The sequence below is a fragment of the Pleurodeles waltl genome, chromosome 3_2 (assembly GCF_031143425.1).
Source record: "Pleurodeles waltl isolate 20211129_DDA chromosome 3_2, aPleWal1.hap1.20221129, whole genome shotgun sequence".
Classification (NCBI taxonomy): domain Eukaryota; kingdom Metazoa; phylum Chordata; class Amphibia; order Caudata; family Salamandridae; genus Pleurodeles; species Pleurodeles waltl.
Window position 1 is genome coordinate 113,316,806 of NC_090441.1, and position 20,902 is coordinate 113,337,707.

A 20,902-nucleotide genomic window follows, 5' to 3' on the forward strand; every position below is an offset into this window, starting at 1 on the left:
GGATAGGGCGAGTGGATGCCTTTCTCCACTGGTTCTGGAGGGGGCTTTGTGCCCAGTGGCTTCATCCTGCCAAGGATAGGGTGAGTGGATACTTTTCTCCACTGGTTCTGGAGTGGGCTTTGTGCCCAGTGGCTTCATCCTGCCAAAGAGAGGGTGAGTGGATGTCTTTCTCCACTGGTTCTGGAGGGGGCTTTGTGCCCAGTCTGTTTCATCCTGCCAAGGATAGGGTGAGTGGATGCCTTTCTCCACTGGTCCTGGAGGGGGCTTTGTGCCCAGTCTGCTTCATCCTGCCAAAGATAGGGTGAGTGGATGCCTTTCTCCACTGGTTCTGGAGGGGGCTTTGTGCCCAGTCTGCTTCATCCTGCCAAGGATAGGGTGAGTGGATGCCTTTCTCCACTGGTTCTGGAGGGGGCTTTGTGCTCAATGGCTTTATCTTGCCAAGGATAGGGTGAGTGGATGCCTTTCTCCACTGGGTCTGGAGGGGGCTTTGTGCCCAGTGATGCAACACTTGGGGTGTGGCAGTTCACAGTACCTCACCTGAGTGTCTGGGTCACAAGATTTGCAGGGACCAGGTTGCATGATAGTCCATGGAGGCAGGGCTAGACTCAATCCTGCGGTGGCCATGGCTGCCAACTGGTGGTAGTGCAGATGCTGGTGCTGCCAGTGGTGGAGTGAGGCTCCAGCCCTTCTCCTGCAGCCTCGTACGGCTTCCCACTGGGGCTGATGCTGCTGGTAGTGGTGCTACTGTCAGTGGTGCAGGTGGCAGTGCTTGCGGCAGTGCTTGTTGCGGTGCTAGCGGCGGTGCAGGTGGCGGTGCTGGCCGTGGTGCAGGTGCCGGTGCTGCCAGTTGTGGAGGGAGGCTCCAGCCCTTATCCTGCAGCCTCGGACGGCTGCCCACTGGGGCTGCTGCTGCTGACAGTAGTGGTGCTTGCAGCAGTGCAGGTGGCGGTGCTTGCGGCGGTGCTAGCGGAGGGGCTGCTGGCGGTGCTGGCCGCTGTGCAGGTGGCAGTGCGGGCAGGTGTGCTGGTAGCCACCAGGCCTTCACCTTTAGCCTCGGACGGCTGAAGTGCCTTGCCTGGTGTTTTCTGCCCCTTCCTCACCTTGGCAGATGGTGGTGTGACCTTTGGTCTGGCAGCTGGAGTCTTGGAGGTGGCCTTGCTGGGGGGTTGTGGCTCCTTCCCCTTGCTGGATGCTGTTCCCCTCTTCACCTTGCCAGGTGGCGGAATGGCTTTGGCCTTGGCAGGGGTTGGTGGCACACTGGCTGGGCTGACGGGTGCCCCCTTTGAGCCTCTGATAGCTGCAGGTACGACAGCGGACGTCGACTTGGTGGCTGAGGTGCTGGCCTGGGTTCTGGCCACTATGGCCTGAGAGGAAGGACGGGGAGCGGGTAGGGATGAGGTCAATGTTTACCACGACAATCCTCTTAGGGACACTGGGGCAGGAAGAGGGAGAGGGTTTGGGAGTGGAGGAAGAGGGAGTGGTTGTAGTTGGTGTCTGTCTGCTGAGTTTGGGTGAAGGTGCATGGGCTGGATGCTGTTGTGAGGTGGATGGCTGTTGGGTGGGTGGGTGCTTGTGTTTGTGTACTTTGGGAGGAGAGGTTACAGACACACTGGGAGGACACAGGGGATGTGCGCATGGATGGAGGTAATGGATGAGGATGTAACATGCAGGTGTAAGTGGAGACGGTACTGGGAGGGAGGTGGATGACGAGGAGGAGGGGGACACAGTGGAGGCAATGGATGTTGGTGTGTCTGCATGGGGATGGTGCTTGTGTGAGTGCCTGTGAGATGAAGTGTGGTGCTTGTGTTTGCCTGAGCCACTTTTGTGTGTTGATCTGGGTGAATGCTAGTCTGAAGGTGTGCTTGGGATAGGCTGGGGTTGAGGGGATTGGGACTGGGTAGAGGAAGTTGGAAGGGGGAGGCTGGACACAGGGACAATGGCTGCCATCAGTGCTGAGGCCAGAGCCTGAAATGCTCTCTGCTGGGCCGCCACGCCAGAGTGAATTACCTCCAGGTATGCATTTGTTTGTTGCAAATGCCTCTCAACACCCTGGATGGCATTCAGAATGGTTGACTGCCCAACAGTGAGGGATCTCAGGAGGTCAATAGCCTCCTCACTGAGGGCAGCAGGGCTGACTGGGGCAGGGCCTGAGGGGGCCTGGGACGAGGGAGATGCCCACCCTCTTGGGTGAGCGGGCACGGGAAACACGGTGATGGGCTGCTGGGAGGGCAGTGCTGGTAGGGGGGGTGATGGCTGTACCTGTTGTTGGGGTGGGCACAGATGTGTCTGCCACTGCCAGGGAGCTTCCATTGGAGGAGGAGTCTCTGTCTGTGGTGTCTCCTCCTGTCCCCGTCGTGGTGCTCCCCTCCCCCTCCGTCCCACTGGTGCCCTCACAATCAGTGGATTCGGCCTCCAGGCCCATGTCGGATGCAGCTCCCTCCATGGCCGGTGCCTCTGCTCCTCCGCCAGATGATGCTAATGCACACAAGGACAGGGTGACAAAACAAAAAGGGGGGGAGAGACAGAGGATACACTTGGTCAATGCCAGCAACACCACTACAGTTGGCGTACACAACACACAGGGAGCAGCCCTGTGCAGTAGGCCATGCACTACCAGTTATTAAGATAGTCACCAGCCCATGGGGTACAATGCCTAATGCAATGAGCTGCACACCTGAAACCCACAGGGCCCTGCACAGTAGTAGATGCCCACTAACACTATTGGGTTTGGAGTGCATTCAAAGCCTGCTGAACAAGGGACCTACCCTGCCATGTTCGCCCTGGCCTAGGGGCCCCCACAGCCCACATCCCCCACCCAGGTACAACCTTAACACGCGCAAAGTAATGAATCTGAATCTGTACTCACCCACTTGTGGCTGCTGTGATGCCTTCAAGCGCCCATCCAACTCCGGATAGGCCACTGCCAGGATGCAGAACATCAGGGGGGTCAGGGTATGACGGGCACCCCTTCCTCGTTGGGAGGCCAGCCCCAGCTGGGCCTCCACCATCTTCCTTGCCCAGCGGAGCAAGTCCTTCCACCGGTTGCGGCAGTGGCTGCTCCGTCTGTCAAAGACCCCCAGGGTCCGCACCTCCTTGGCGATGGCACGCCAAATACCCTTTTTCTGATGGGCGCTGACCTTCAGGGAAAAAACAGCAGAAAAGGGAATTAGTTAACCGTCCAGACTGTCACACTCATGGCCCACCAGATCCCTCCTATCCCCTGACGCACACACATTGACCACCATCCATGCAGCACTCTGGCCAGGACGCCTCACCCCCCCCCTACATGTGGCTTACACACACGCAGCAATCCACACATTCATGGTCCACACATCATGCTCACAGTGTACTCACAGTGTACTCACCTGTTTGTTTGGATGACCGTAGAGTAACATATACTTGGGTAGGCTCCCATCCACCAGTTTCTCCAACTCCTCCGCAGTGAGGGCAGGGGCCCTTTCCCCAGACACTCGAGCCATTGTCGCTTCCAGACACAGGTCACAGCAGCACTTGCAGTGTAGGTCCTCTCCTGTTGAAGGTCAGGTAGCAAGTGAGTGAATAGATAGAAAATGGCGGTCACGTCAGCGGCGGTACGTACCCTCACTGCCGGCGTACATGACCACTGGCTCCTGATAACCAATCCAAAGTTGCGCAGTGATCATCGACCGTCTACCACAACGGCGCACAACGCCATTGGAATTAACTCATTTACACTTGTCCCTCCTCACAGGTCAGGCAGCCGCCATTTCAGGGGGGCACAGGCCGTGGCACCTAACTGCGTCACAGCAGACATTGGCACAGCAACTGACTCTCAGATTCACATACAGGTTCTGTAAATCAAAAAGATGCATCATTATTGTTTTAGATGTGTGAATATGACCCTCTGCTCACCGTTTTCCTCCATAGGCTTCAAGCGCTGAGGATGAATATGAGATGGCGACATCCTCGGTTATAAAGACCTCTGGTGGACCTTGCGACAATGGAGGACAGACACATAGCCCCTCATTCTGATTCTGGCGGGCGGCGGAGGCCGCCCGCCAGAATTCAGCCCTCCATAATACCGCTCCGCGGTCAAAAGACCGCGGAGGGTATTATGAGTTTTTCCCTGGGCTGGCGGGCGGTCTCCAAAAGACCGCCCGCCAGCCCAGGGAAAAACTCCCTTCCCACGAGGATGCCGGCTCGTAATCGAGCCGGCGGAGTGGGAAGGTGCGACGGGTGCTGTTGCACCCGTCGCGTATTTCACTGTCTGCCAAGCAGACAGTGAAATACTTGTAGGGGCCCTCTTACGGGGGCCCCTGCAGTGCCCATGCCATTGGCATGGGCACTGCAGGGGCCCCCAGGGGCCCCGCGACTCCCCCTCCCGCCATCCGGTTCCCGGCGGGAGAACCGCCAGGAACTGGATGGCGGGAGGGGGAGTCGGAATCCCCAAGCCGGCGCAGCTTGCTGCGCCGGCTTGGAGGATTCCTGGGGGCAGTGGAAAACCGGCGGGAGACCGCCGGTTTTCCCGTTCTGACCGCGGCCAAAGCGCTGCGGTCAGAATGACCAAGGGAGCACCGCCGGCCTGTCGGCGGTGCTCCCGCCCCCGTTGGCCCTGGCGGATTGTATCCGCCAGGGTCAGAATGAGGGCCATAATCCTAACATACAGACTTGATCGAGCCACAATGCATGAACTGTTTGCCTAATTGGAGCCAGACCTGATGTCAGCTATCCGCCAGCCCACAGGTATCCCCCTTCTAGTGAAGGTCCTGTCAGTGCTCTATTTCTTGGCAAGTGGTTCCTTCCAAACAACAGTGGCCATGGCATCAGGGATGTCTTAGCCAATGTTTTCCAATGTGTTGACCAGAGTGTTGTCAGCCCTGTTGTGGCCACAGTGAAAGCTGACTTATATGCCCTGGAACATATCCCCAACATCATTGGTGCCATTAATGGTACACATGTAGCCTTTGTACCCCCCCGGAGAAATGAACAAGCGTTAAGGAATAGAAAAAGCAATCACTCTCTGAATGTGCAGATGGTGTGTTTGGCGGACCAGTACATCTCCCATGTGAATGCCAAGTATCCTGGCTCTGTGCACGACGACTTTATCTTGAGGAATAGCAGCATCCCAAATGTGATGGGCCAACTCCAGAGGCACCAGGGGGCATATTTATACTCCGTTTGCGCCGAATTAGCGTAGTTTTTTTCGACGCAAATTCGGCGCAATACTAACGCCATATTTATACTTTGGCGCTAGATGCGTCTAGCGCCAAAGTATGAGTAAAGAGCGTCATTTTTTAGCGTGAACGCCTTCCTTGCGTTAATGAGATGCAAGGTAGGCGTTCCCGTCCCAAAAAATGACTGCGACGCAAATGCGTCGTATTTATACTCCAGGGCAAAAATCACGCCCGGGAGTTGGCGGGGCAGAAAACCCCGCATTTGCGCCACTTTTTAACGCCTGGGTCAGGGCAGGCGTTAAGGGACCTGTGGGCTCAAAATGAGCCCACAGCTGCCCTCCCATGCCCCCAGGGACCCCCCCTGCCACCCTTGCCCACCCCAGGAGGACACCCAAGGATGGAGGGACCCACCCCAGGGACATTCAGGTAAGTTCAGGTAAGGATAAATATTTTTTTTTTTTATATTTTTTTGTGGCATAGGGGGGCCTGATTTGTGCCCCCCTACATGCCTCAATGCCCAATGACCATGCCCAGGGGACATAAGTCCCCTGGGCATGGCCATTGGGCAAGGGGGCATGACTCCTGTCTTTACTAAGACAGGAGTCATGTGAATGGCGTCTGGGCGTCGTTAAAAATGGCGCAAATCGGGTGGAGGCGATTTTTTGCGTCAACCTGACTTGCACCATTTTTAAGACGCCCTAGCGCCATTTTTCCCTATGCCGGCGCTGACTGGTGTACGTGTTTTTTTTCCACGCACACCAGGCAGCGCCGGTCTGCTTGCGCCGGCGAACGCCATTCAATAAATACAGCGCCCGCATGGCGCTTCAGAATGGCGTTAGCCGGCGCAAAATTTGTTGACGCTAAACTGCGTTAGCGCAGTTTAGCGTCAAAAAGTATAAATACGGGCCCAGGTGTGGCTAATAGGTGAGCCCAAGTTCCCAACCCAGTATAAGTTGGTGTCTGGGTATGGGGTTGTCCCTAAGGGTGAGTGTGTGGCTAACAGGTGTCCCTCAATATTCCCAAGTGACTCTGGTTACCCCAACCTCTCATGGCTACTGACCCCAGTGAGGAATGCCAGGACAAGAACAGAGGAACATTACAATGAGGCACATGGGCGAACAAGGAGGATAATTGGAAGGACCTTCAGTCTTCTGAAGGCCAGGTTCCGGTGCCTCCATCTGACAGGTAGATCCCTGTACTACTCACCCAAGAAGGTGTGCCAGACATCGTTGCATGTTGCATGTTGCACAACCTGGACTTGAGACGCCAGGTGCCTTTTCTGCAGGAGGATGAGCCTGGAGATGGTCTGGTGGCAGCGGTGGAGCCTGTGGACAGTGAGGAACAGGAGGCAGAGGAAGAAGTTGTGGACAACAGAAGTAATATAATACAGCAGTACTTACAGTGACACGCAGGTAAGACACTGTAACTTCACTTTACATTTCAGTTTTGTGTTGGACATTGTACATGGCAGCCTGATTTCCCTATGTCTATGGCCACTTACTGTACCCTTTGACATCTCTATTTTCAGATCTCTATGGCCCACTCTGGCTCCTGGTATGTTTACTGCTGCCCACTAAAGGTCATACCAATGTATTAATAACTGTACATTTGACTTCCAATGTTTTCAGAATGTTGTACTAATGCATATTTCAATCATTTGACAGACTCCAGATTTTTATTTGTTTCAAGGGTGTTTATTTAAGTGCTAGGAGGTGGAGAGGTATGTGCAGTGGGCTGGGGTGATGGTGGAGAAATGTCCAGTTAGAGTCCAGTCTCTTGGTATCACAGGTGCATTGTCCAATGGGGCATAGGAAGGGGAGTAATGGCAGTTGAAGGTGGACAGGGTGACAGAGTGGGACACAAGGGTGACAGTCAGGAGAGTCTTATTTCCTGGCGGGGTCTTGGCAATGTTCTCTGGCTTGTGCCTGGATTGGAGGGAACGTTTGTGGGGTGGTTCTCCTTCTGCTAGGGGTGGGGTGCTGGTGGCTGTTGGTCCTGTGGCGGGGCCTCCTGTCCACTAGCGCCGGCAGAGGTGGAAGGCTGTTCTTCGGTGTGGCTAGTGTCAGGGGCCCGTTGTTGTGCCTCTCTCATGGTCTTGTCCATGTCTGCCAGAACCCCTGCAATGGTGACCAGGATGGTGTAGATGTTTTTGAGGTCCTCCCTGATCCCCAGGTACTGTCCCTCTTGCAGCCGCTTGGTCTCCTGCAACTTGGCCAGTATCTGGCCCATGGTCTCCTGGGAATGGTGGTATGCTTCCAAGATCCCTGCAAGTGCGTCATGGAGAGTGGGTTCCCTGGGCCTGTCCTCCCCCTGTTGCACAGCAGTCCTCCCACTTTCCCTGTTGTCCTCTGCCTCTGTCCCCTGAACCGTGTGCCCACTGCCACTGACCCCAGCCCCCTGATCGTCCTGTGTTTGTGGGGTTGCCTGGGGTTGCCTGGGGTCCCTGTAGTGGTGGACACACTGCTGATTAACGTGTCCTGGGGACAGTGGCATGGGCTTGCTGTTTGGGTGCTGTGCTTGTGTTTCCTGAGGGGGAAGCCTCTATGGTGGGCTTGGACTGTGGCAGGGTAACCGACTGCTGGAGGTCCCTGATGGGCCAGGTTGATCATCCTGATCCAGGCATGCAGAGCTGCTGTCATCACTGTGGGCCTCCTCTGTGGGGGGACTGGATTTTGGTGGCACCTCATCTCCGGTGACGTTGAGTAGGGGTCCTGTGGGGATGAAAATGCAGTGTTATTGTATCTGCATGTGCCATCTTGTGCATGGATATGTTTCCCTCTATGGTTGTTATTAGCAAGGCAGCTTTGGCTTGTGTGAGTTGTGCTTGGTTTGGCTAAGTGATTGTCACTAGTGTGCATGCTGTGGTGATGGGTGTCCATGCAGGTTTGTGATGGGTGTCCATGCTTTGGTGTTGCATGCAGGGATTGGTATTGGGATGGGTGGGTTGTGATGGTGGGGTATTTGTGAGGTGGTGGAGTGATGGTGGTGAGGGTAAGGGTAGGAGTTTGTGATGGCATGCAGGTAGGGTGGAGGATATAGTAATAAAGATTTGACTTACCAGAGTCCAGTCCTCCTGCTACTCCAGCGAGGCCCTCAGGATGCATGATCACCAAGACTTGCTCCTCCCATGTTGTTAGTTGTGGGGGAGGTGGTGGGGGTCCACCGCCAGTCCTCTGTACAGCTATCTGGTGTCTTGCAACCACGGAATGCACCTTTCCCCGTAGGTCGTTCCACCTCTTCCTGCTGTCAACCCTTGTTCTGGGGTGCTGTCCCACGGCGTTGACACTGTCCATGACTCTCCACCATAGCGCCATCTTCCTAGCAATGGACGTCTGCTGCACCTGTGATCCGAATAGCTGTGGCTCTACCCGGATGATTTCCTCCACCATGACCCTTAGCTCCTCCTCTGAAAACCTGGGGTGTCTTCGGGTTGCCATGGATGTGGTGTGAGTGGCATGTGTGAGGATGTGTGGGGTGATGTGCGGGGTGATGTGTTGTAGTGTGTGCTGTAAGGTGCATGGTTGGTGTATGGGTGATGGTGTTCTGTGGCTCAGATTGTGTGGGTGCTTCTAGCTTGTGTCGCTCTCTGTTGGCAATCTTTTTTTTCGTTGAAAGGGTTGTGGGTAATGTGGGTGTGTGTTTTATGTTGGATTGGGTGTGTGGGTGTGGTGTGTGTATGTGAGTCAGGTGTGTGTAGTTTGATTTGTCCAATGTGGTGTAGTTTTGTAAGTGTGTGTATATTTTGAGCGCGGCAGTGTGTACCACCAATGGTTTACTGCGGTTGAAAGACCGCAGCGGTGATTCGTGGGACCTGATACCGTATTCCTGTTGGCGTAAAGGTGTGGGTTTTGGTACCGCCAATTTATCACTGACCTTTGGTCTGGCGGACTTGTGTGGGTGTCTGGATTGTGACGGATTTCTCAGTGTGGGTCATAATACCCGTAGCGGAATACCGCTGCAGTCACAGTATGTTGGCGGCCATCAGCGCGGCGGTAGGCGGCATTTACCGCCAGGGTTGTAATGAGGGCCTTAATGTCTTGTGTGACATTTATACTCACATTGGGACCAGCAGGGGAACAAGTGGATGTCTGTGGCTAAGGTGTCATAGTCTTCACTTTTCATTAAAGACATCTAAATATGATACTCATTAACAAGGAGGAGAATACATTTCCTATGTATGTGGTTTCTCAGAATCAGGGCCTCATTTTGGGTTTGGCGAACGGCTGAGGCCGCCCACCAAACTCTTTCGGACGGAAAACCGCCACTCCGATTTTCCGTCCACTAGCCCAATTATGAGTTTTCCACTAGGCCAGCGGGCGGAAACAGCGTTTCCACCCACTGGCGAATACTCACCACAACATTGACGCCAGCTCGTAATAGATCTGGCGGCAGTGTTGTGGTGCGACAGTACCCATCATGCTTTTCACTGCCCATAATTCGGCCAGTGAAAAGCGCAACAGGGCTGTCCATGGGGGCCCCTGTACTGCCCATGCCAAGTGCAGTGAGACCGCCATGCAAAGCCTGGCGGAAATGTGGGTGGTAATCCAGATGGCAGTGCTGCTTGCAGCGCTGCCCTAGTGGATTGAGATCACCAGCACCGTCAGCCCCTCGGCTGGCAGCAACCTGGTGGTGCTGTCGGTCAGACCATTGCATCTCCGCCACAGTCATAATATGGCGGTCGGACCGCCCCTGTAGGTCCATAGACCACCAGACTCGAAATTAGGCCCTCAGTGCCTACTGGGGTCAAAATATGCATCATGACAAACTAATAGGAAGATTTAACTTTGTTGAGAGCAGTGGACCATGTTTTAAGTCCTGTTTGTATTGCTCAGCGTCTGCAGTAGTGTTGTGTGCTGTTAATTAATCCTCCACCAAACAAAAAGGAAAAAAACGAGTGCTCACAAACATGGGAAATAAATGTGAAATGGGCACATTATCTTTAGCATCACCTAAAGCATTCAAAGTTTCTAATTGCTGTTTCTTCAAGTTTGCAATTAATGTTGTTTCATAACAACCAATCAGTCAGCCAGAAATAGTAATGAAAAAGCATATTGTGTTAATGTCTCACTTTCGAAGGGGGATATTAAACTGACTGATTCCTCAGTTCACATGCTGCAGTCCCAGACGTTCTCAGTGATGCTTAAGATTCAGGTTGCACTGTACTGAATTGTTCAGTATCTAAAATTGAAGGATTACGAAGGGATATGGTAAGATAGACAGCAAAGTATGTTTTCCAATACAATAATTACTCAGAGTCTTGTTAGTCACAGTGCTTGCTATTCCTGCCTTTGCTAAATAAGGAACAGAGCCATTGAAAATAACAAATTCCACTATTAAGCCAGGATTAAGTGGATATTGCGAGAGAACAGCATACTTAACATCTTTGAAAAACGGAAATCTATTAAGAAGCTGGTGTAGTGTGTCCTGTGGGAATCATAAGACTTTTTTATACCTGCGGCTTGAGTTAATCAAGCTCTGCCTTTAGAACCACAGAATACAGGATATTTAATACACTGGTCTAACAACAACAGTTCAAAGAGTCTGTACACTAACACTGTAAATCGTATTAAGAAATTTTTTATTTATTAATGTATATTTTTAATTTATAATTTTTAAGTTATATTTTAAGGGAATGCAATAATATATTGAGTTTCATACAAGTGAAATTACATGTTACTTTTAATTACATTTTACACAATTGCATAGCAAACAAGGCACATAGGCAAGAATAAGAGAAAATGAAGAAATAGGAGCTGTGTATCAGAATGCAATCCTTCTTGCACATTGCATCTAAACATGTTGAACCATGCAGCATTAAGCTTATTCTTGAAGTACCAAAATGAATTCCAAATGGAGTTTGCAATGATTACAATTTAACCGATTGTAAAAGTCGGAATACCTCGGCATAGGTTTGCTTCTGATATTTATTTGGGTACATTTTCAGCTTGTTGAGATTCAGAAGATTCCCTTGGAGTGCTCACATAAATGTATGTAAGTAAATGAAGTAAGTGTGGAAAATGTACAACCGGATATTCTTGGGGCCGTCCCTGAATGGGGACCACCTGGAAAATTACGGTGCTTTCAGGGCGTCGCATGAGCACACACGTGACACAGCGGCCACCACCATGACAGCCCCTTGGAGCAGCTGGTAATCCATCCATACGATCGAAGACTAGGGAGGAAGTATTGCTTCCTATTCATGTATGTCTGCAAGACAATAATAACAAAAAAACTAGAATTGGACAACCAGAGACTATTTTGACTTTGTAAATGCTTTGCATCTTCATGTGTAGTCAGCAGGCATTAATATATCTGAGTTGAAAGGCACCTAATGTTGACTGCAAATTCCTTAAGGGGGGCATATGTACCACCCGATTTATATAATCACAGGGGAAACCACCTAGAATAGATTACAAGGGGGATGACAGGGTGAAGATAAGGGATAGAGGTGCAGCCTGCCCAACAACACCCAGCACACTAAATTGTGTATTATATATGCTTATATGTAGTATTCATTTATAGTGTGTACTAAAGAAAATTGATTAATTGGACATCCTCAACCATCATTTATTACATCTTATTCCTCACTCTTCACCCATCAGGCCTCATCCCTCAGCAGTCATCCCTTATTTATTTTCCCTTATTTCTCATTCCTCATCTCTCACTCCTCATTCCTCAATTGTTATTTATATTTAGTTAAGTTTTATAAAGTGCAATGCGTATCTTTATAGTTACTTTGCAGTTTGTGAACGAGGAGTAGCAAGTACAGCAATATGGTACAGCAATTCTTCTATAACAAACACTGAGCTGTGATGTGTTCAGTTAAAGATCATTTTAAATATCTCGCATTTCAAATCTTTCTTGAACCATATGTAGCTGGATTTGAATCTTAAGCTTGGACTGAGGCCAAGGTCCTTAAATGTCTAATAATCCTACACCAGGTTTCAGCTTCTTGAATGGCTGTTGACTGATCTCAGATTGGGATATCATGTTCTCCCAGTTTCTGAAGGTATACAGGGTGTTTGGCCCATCGTACGTTGTGGATGGTGCATAAGACCTTGAATTCGATAATATTATATGTTAAGGGAAGGGTTTAACATGGTTGCTAAAGTAAGTGAAGTAGTAGTATTCAGGTCATACCATGCTGCTGGCTCCAGTCATTTCAACTTTGTGGTTTCTGGGTAGGAATGGTGACAATGCCCAAATTTACTAAGCTTTTGCAGTGGGGTAATGCCACTTCGGTGGCACAGCCCCAATGCAAAATCCATGTTGGGATTTACAAATCAAGATTTGTGTGGCTTCGCATGGGATTTCATCCCACACTTAAATCAATTGCATTATTTTGCATCAAGGAGATGGAGCATAGGCTTTCTGGGTATTAACCGTTAGATTTTGACATAAACCCAGATTTACTAAAGGCAATGTGTAAGAAAACAGGGCTTTGTGCAGATGTGGGGACTTTTTGCACTGCTTTGGTGTCCGTTGTCATTCTAAACCCAGCTCTACCTTGCAGGTTGCTTTTAAAATAAAGCTATTGCCAAATTCGACTTTAGAATTAAAAGTAATTCCAAAGTCTAAAACTACCTTTCGATTACATATATTTCATCCCTAAGGGCTGCCTTACGTGCTCCATGAGTAGCATGCCTTGTAATTAATAGCAGGGACAGTATAGAATATTTTTTATATGCCCTGGTGAGGGAAAAACTGCTGATTTTGTTTTTCCCCATTGTAGCACTGATGGTTCCATAGGCTAACATGGGAAGTGTTTATTAAACTTTAATAAGGTCTACGGGCCTGATTTAGAGTTTGGCAGAGGGGTTACTCCGTCACAAACATGACGGATATCCCGCCTGCTGTACTACAAGTTCCATAGGCTATAATGGAATTGTTTGTGAATGTTTGTGACGGAATAACCCCCACTGCCAAACTATAGATCAGACTCACACTATTGACAGGAATGAGCTAGAACAGTAATTCAAGGTATAAAGATAATAGTTAAAATAAATCCAACAACTTTTCAAGGTTAGATTTATTATAACTATTGCATGAAAGAAGCTTTAGAAGGGCTTTCCTGAAGTTACCTAAAGCAGCCCTGTAGTAGCCTCTTCTGATTGGTCAGTCTTTGTCTGGCTGAGCCAAGCTCTGATTAGGTGTAAAGTATCCTGGGGTGAAACGAAGAGGCCATCTGAAGGTAGGAGATCTGCTGCTGGGACAATAAGGGGGCTGGGTAGCCAAACTGGTATTTGAAAGGGAGAAAGACAGTACAGAACCCAGCCCCACCCCCACTGCCTGCAACCCAAGCCAGATTGGAGCCTCTCTAAATTATATTATGAGAGGGGCCGCAATGGGAGTGTAGGGAAAAGTTAGCCACACTAGCTAGACATGTACCTCCAGGAGAGATTTTCTCCATTTGATTTTTGATAAACTGTGCATTTTGGGCCACAAATATCCAACTCTTCTCAGGAACTGGTCATCAGACAGGGTGAAAACTGGAACTCAATTGGTTGGTGGTGCCCCCCTCCTTGCCTGCCCAGAATGAGGAATGAATGTGAGAGAGCTGCAGAGAACCTTAGGTCCCTCCCTGGACATATCAGGAGAAGGACTGTCCTGCTGAATCCCTTATCTGCATCCCAAGAGGACTGCACTCATAAGGACTGCACCTGCTGCACACTTTGAGTTTCACAAAACAGGACTTTGCGTGGCTTCAAAAGGATTCAGAAGTGGACTCCCTGAAAGCAACAGGTAGAAAAGAGCTTCAGGAAGCCACCTGCATCAACACCACCAAGACAAGCCCAACTTGCCCAAATTTAAAAATGCACAACTCTGGTTCCCTAAATAGATTTTTGGTGTTTTTGGTGTTATTGTGAGACAAAAATATTCTCTAACTTCATAAATTTGTGTTTGATTTTTATTGTGTGCTGTGTCTTACTTATTTACTGTTTTGTTGCTATGAAATGCTTTACACACCTGTCTCCTAAGTAAAGCCTGACTGCTCATCAACCAAGCTACCAAGAGGTGGACAAGGATTAATTTATTGAGACTAAGGGCCAGATTTAGAGTTTGGTGGATGGGGTTACTCCATCACAGATGTGACGGATATCCCACCTGCTGTATTACAATTCCATTATATCCAAAGGGAATAGTAATAGGGCAGGCAGGATAGCCATCATGTTTGTGATGGAGTAACCGTCTGCCAAACTCTAAATCAGGCCCTTTGACTGGACCTTATTTGTGATTGTAGTGTTATTACTAGTTGTAGGTACCTACCTGTACCTACTAATAATCCACTTTCCAACATAGTACACTTGGCACAAGGAAGCCTGCTTTGGTGCTAGGCTGTGCTATGACAGTACAGAAAAATGCCCCATATTAGTAGATATGGTGCATTTCTTCTATCTCCAGTTCCACAAGTTCTCTTGCTGCATTGCAATGCATGCAAGTTTAGCAGATCTGCTCCTATATCTTTACAGTGTTTTCCTACAGCATTGACTTTCGGACTGAATAAGACATCAACACCAAAGATAATCCCTAGGTTCCTTAAATTTGACAAAGTGGTCAAAGTGTTTCCCAAAATTGAAGCTTGGTAGAACAATAATGAGATGGAAATAGGGTCTCTGGTTACTAGAATACTGGTCTGAATCCCACTGATACAAAGAAGGTTCTCTGACATTTAGTGGCACACGTCACCTGGGCAGGAGGTGGATCGGTTGTTGTTAGAAATGGGGTCTGTGGCTGGCAGTCAGTTTGCACTCTATCCAAGCAGGGACTGTCACTTTAGTCAGGGCAATGGAGATACACACTTAAGATAACCCCTGTTCACAGCCTTGGTAGCTTGGCACAAGCAGTCAGGCTATCTCAAAGGCAATGCGTAAGGTGTTTGTACCAAAACACAGATAAGACAGTGAAAACACTACCAAATGGACACCGCACCAGTTTAGAGAAATAGCCAATATTTATCTAAACCAAACAAGACCAAAACAACAAAAATCCAATATACACAAGAAAAGTTATGAATTTTTAAATTAAAAAGAGTCTTACTCCATAGAAAACAAAGTATGTGTTATTTTTACACAAAGTACCTAGTTTGCATTAAAAAAAAGCCGCACAGGTGAGTGTGTGTCGGAAAAGTCCGCAGTGTGTCGATTCCTTACTCGCAAGTGAGGCCGTGCATTGTTTCTTCTCCGGTCGGGTTAGCGATGCATCGTTTTTCTCTCCTGCAAGAGAGCAATGCATCGATTTCCAGATGGGCAACCTCAGGTCCATGCAGGTTTATATTGATTTTGAAGCCGAACGTTGATCATTGCATAATCTGGCCACACGATGATGAGGAACCGTGTTCCATGAGGGTTGTGTCGATTTTAGCAGCCTCAAGCGAGTGTTGCATCGTTTCTCCAGCCACGATGCAGGTGATGCATCGATTTCCCAGCTGCGATGCAGGCAGTGCATCTATTTTTCAGCCACGATACAAGTGGTGCTTGGTTTTTACAGCCGCGTTGCATTGCAGGTGGTGTATCAAATATTTCCCTGCATGCTCCTGTGCGTGGATTTCTGCCTTTGTTCCACCAGCTTCACCTTTCAAGGGCCCAGGGACTGGAGTGGGCACCATTGGGCAGGGTAGGAGTCTCAGCAGGAGAGTCCAGGTGTTGACAGAGGAAGTCTTTGATGGCCCTGAGACTTCAAAACAGGGGGCAAGCTCTGTCGAAGCACTTGGAGGAACTTCACAAGTAGGAATGTACCACGAAGTCCAGTCTTTGTCCTCTTTCAGGCAGATGCAGCAATTGCAGGCGAACCCAGCAAAGGACAGTCACAGGCAAAGGGGTAGTACTCCTCCTCTAGCTCTTGAGCTCTTCTCCTTGGCAGAGATTCCTCTTGACTCCAGAAGTAGTCTGAAAATCTGGGGTTTTGGGTCCACCGCTTATACCCCTTTCTGCCTTTGAAGTCTGCAAACTTCAAATGAAAGTCTCTGTTGTTGACAAAATCCTGTCTTGCCCAGGCCTGGCTCTAGGCACACACCAGGGAGTTGGACACTGCATTGTGTGAGCGCAGTCACAGCCGGTGTAAGTGTCAGCTCCTTCCTCCCCTCTCTAGCCCAGGAGACTCATCATGATTTGCAGGCCACACCCCAGCTTCCTTTGTGTCACTGTCTAGTGGAGATTCAAAAACAGCCCAACTGTCAGTCTGACCCAGACAGGGAATACACAAGCAGGCTGAGTCACAGAATGGTTTAAGCAAGAAAATACCCACTTTCTAAAAGTGGCATTTTCAAACTGACAATCTAAAAAACAACTTTACCAAAAGATATATTTTTAAATTGTGAGTTCAAAGACCCCAAACTCCGAATCTCAATTTGCTCCCAAAGGGAAACTGCACCTACAATATATTGAAAGGCAGCTCCCATGTTAACATATGAGAAAAATAGGCCTTGCAACAGTGAAAAACGAATTTGACAGTATTTCACTGTCAAGACATGTAAAACACATCAGTACATGTCCTACCTTTAACATACACTGCAGCCTGCCCATGGGGCTAACTAGGGCCTACCTGAGGGGCGCCTCACATATATAAAAAAGGAAGGTTTGGGCTTGGCAAGTGGTTACACTTGAGATGTCGAATTGGCAGTTTAAAACTGCACACACTGACAGTGCAGTGGCAGGTCTGAGCAATGTTTACAAGGCCACTCGTGTGTGGCACAATCAGTGCTGCAGGCCCACTAGTAGCATTTGATTTACAGGCCCTGGACAGGTCTAGTGCACTTTATTAGGGACTTACTAGTAACTCAAATATGCCAATCATGGAAAAGCCAAATACACATACAATTTACACAGGGAGCACTTGAACTTTAGCACTGGACAGCAGTGGTAAAGTGCCTAGAGTACCAAAACCAGCACAAACAAAGTACAGCACACAGTCAACACATGGGAAGCAGAGGCAAAAAAAAGACAGGTGAGACCACGCTAAGGATGTCAGATCTAAGAGTTGTCGATTCCATCTTCCAAAGAGAGGTGAGTTTGAGTGTCACCAGCTTACACAGCTTGCACAGCTTCATCGCTGTTTGAATAGCTGAACGAGGTGCCACACGTAGATATTGAACAGAAGGCATGGAAAGAATAATCATAGGAACCTTGATGGGATGGTGATGCAAATTATCTGATTCTCACTTTTTGGAGATGTTGAACAGAAGGCATTGAAATAATAATCCCAAAAGGATACCATGGGAAACGTGATGGTTTGATGATGCAAATTATCTGATTTTCCCTTTTTGGATGAGTAAAACATCAGGTTATAAACTGAGGAGCATGGAAGCCCCACTCAAGCAAAACCGCAATTGTTGTCAGAGTGAACCACAAAAGTCACTAAACTAACCTGTGCCTAAGCCGCTTGTAGCTTGGCACAAAGTAGTCAGGCTTTAAAGTGTAAAGTATGGTATTTTAACAAAATATCAAGTTGCAAATATGGGAAGACTGAAATATCGGAAAAATAATATATTGGGATGCAGAAATATCGGTGTTCAGAATATCGTTTTTTCAGCTAAGTAATATTGTTAAGAATATTTTAATGTGTTTTAGTTCCTATCTTAACTTCATTTGTTGCTATTGTTTGCATGATTGTGTTTTTCAAACACAGTTTGTAATTTTAAGTGATTTCGAATGTTTTTATTGAATTGCTAATAGTAATCTACAGTGTCATAGAGGGTTGTTGGATTTGTAAGGTGATAGGGAGGGATGTGAATCAAGTAATCATTTATTATTAATTAATCAATAATTTTTAAGTAAGTATGAGATTGATATTAATTAGGTATATTATGCAATACTGATTTTGTTACTTATATTTCAGGTGGGGGTTGCTACATTTGTAGGTATATACGGTGGGAAGTTAATTAGGCAATAATCAGTTTACAATTCGTTTTTAATTGATTAATTATGCAATTGATTATTATTATTGTAAATTGTGTAATCATATATTTTAGATGCCCATTCAGTGGGTTTGTAGGGTTATGGGGTGGGAAGTTAATTAATATTTAATTTACAGTTATTATTAATGTGTTAATAATGATTGCATTGCTTATTATTGCTTAGACTGGAGTGGGAATAGTAAAACTAATCCATCAGAAATACAACACTTTCCCCTCTGTTGCACAGACTGGAGCAGGAATAGTAATTCTTACCCCTCCAAAGTCCAACTCTTTACCTACTGTTGCACAGACTGGAGTAGGAATAGTAAATTTAACCCCTCTGAAGTCCAGCAGTTTCCCTATTGTTGCGCAGACTGGAGTGGGAGTCTTACCCCTCCAAAGTCCAATGCTTTCCCTACTGTTGCACATCCATTTTTAGGCTGCTTCTTCGCATAGACAGATGTGGATGAGACTGAGCACACACAGACACACACACACACACACTCTTGATCTCTTAAATGCATACCCATTTAATAGAACATAACCTGCATCACATAGAATCTATTATGTACTAGAAGACGAGCAGATGAGGAGCTATTTGGCCAACACAAACATTAGTGAACCATTGACAAAACCACTGATTCTAGCTGTTCACTGTATACAGAGACTTTGTTTTAAGGCATTCTTCGAGAAGGAGGCAAGATATGAATCACTTCATTTGTTCTTAAATGTTTTTGTTACTTGTACACCAAATATAACACTATCAGCTGATGTTCATATAAAATGAGTACAATGCAAGTACAGATCTAGTTAAAATATGGAAACATTACCTTGATCTTGTATTCATTAAATGGTGAATATATATTATTTGTATTAAAGAATATATGAACAAGCCTATGTGGAAAGTGCATTGTTATCAGGAAAAGATTCAGGTCAGCTCCTTTGTACCTGCAACTTACAGGGAGTCCACTCCTGAAGTTGCATTAGCAAGGCAAAGTATTTTTTGGGGTGAAGTCCAAAGTGTGCAGCTGGTGCAATCCTTGTGGGTGCAGTCCTTCAGGAGCAGAACAGGGGTTCAGCAAGGCAGTCCTTCTTCTCCAGTATCTTCTTCCAGCAGGGATCTGAATTGTTGGGCAGCTCTGACATATTTATCCTTGCTTCTGGGTTAGTAAGCAGGGGGGTGCCCCTGGTCAATGGGCTGCAGGGTGCCACCCTCTGGGGTAACCACTTCCTGCGCAATGTGGCAAGAATCAATCCCAGAAAGCAAGATTCTTTAAAAATCCAACATGGAAAAAATCTCTCCTTGGAGGTTCCATATGACTGAGTCCACCCACTGGTGTGGCTAAGTGTCCCTAACACACCCCTTCCAGCCCCTTTCTGAATCTAATTATTGGGGCTCCCATCTGGCTGGGCGAACAAGAAATGGAGGATGTCTAGTTTCTTTCCCAGGTGGCTTTCCCTGCTTTGAAAACCAGTTTGGCCACTGTTCCGCCATCCTGCTGTGCCATCTGCTGCAGCAGTTCTCCTCCCACCAGATGCTTCCTTTATTTCAGCCCAGGCCACTTCACACCCAATTAAGGCAGCCTAGCTCAGGCTGCCAGAGATTGACCAATCAGGAAAGGACACTACAAGGCGGATTTGTTAACTTTCAGAAAGAGTTTTAAAACTCTTTATCTTTGCTAGTCATAACACATCCAACCTTAACAAGTTGTTGGCTTTATCCTAACTTTTAATTGGATACTACACATGACAGATTTAGCTCTTTTCTTGTGGCAATGAGACTTTATGAATTTTAAATAAAGTTTTCCAATGTTAGCCTATAAACCTAATGTACTACAATGTGGAAAATTAATTTGGCTGTTTTTGCTCTCACCAGGGCTTATAAAACATCTTTTATAAGGTCTCTGCTTATATTTACACTGCATCCTACCCTTTGGGCATGGGGCATCTAGGACAGACCTTAGGGGTGATGTATATGTAAAAATAAGGCAGTTTAGGACTTTGGAAGTACTTTTAACTCCGAAGTCAAATTTGGGGTTAACTTTAATTTAAAAGCAGCCTGCACAGCAGGCCGTTTTTTACAATGACACCAGAGACCACAGCAAACTACACTGGGGTCCCTAAACCTGCCTGCCCTACCACATACTAGGGGCGTATAAGTAGGTTGTCAGAGCCCATTATAATTATGCATAATTTGCATATTGTATTTTAAGCAGAGCACAGGCCCTGGGATTGATTAGCAGTGCCCAGGCCACAATCAGAATCAGAAAACACCAGTATTAGTGAAAGATGGGGCAAAAAATGAGGGGGCTTTTGCAATCAGCCCAGTTTTCTCACACCACACAGGAACGTAAACTCCTCTAAGGAAGGACTCTTGTTTATAAGTAGGACTACATGCAGTATTTTGGTGTTATCACTCACAGAGGCAAGGATCCACCCTGTGGAACTCACTGACTTTGGATCTTTAACTGGAGGATCACTACGTCCAGTACAGAAAAGATCTGAAGACTCACCTATTTTCCACATCATTTGGTTAATGACAACATATCTTCCTAGTGATCATAGCTGTGATGGTCAGGCTCCCAATGATGTTTCATCTCCCATTTGTTCTTGGACTTCTACCTTTCAAGGCTATACCATCTTCAAATTCTTACCATGCAGGGTATCCATATTAACTCTATCAAGGTGCCCTACCTGCTACATTCTGCCAGGTTTTGTACTTACAATCTGGTCACCAGCCATACTTCGCTGCTACAAAACTTAGGGGGCTTATAATTTGTTCTACATTAATGGGAAATCCTGATGTTCAATCCAACTGGAACTACATTGATTTCACAAACTGTTAAATGTCACACCT

The 20,902-nt window shown here is 47.6% G+C and overlaps 1 protein-coding gene across 1 annotated transcript in view; it reads left to right on the forward strand.

The window, feature by feature from the left end:
- The window catches only part of GALNT17 (polypeptide N-acetylgalactosaminyltransferase 17), a 1,750,844-nt gene that overhangs the window by 1,721,476 nt on the left and 8,466 nt on the right, over nt 1–20,902 (forward strand). The window lies entirely within an intron of this gene.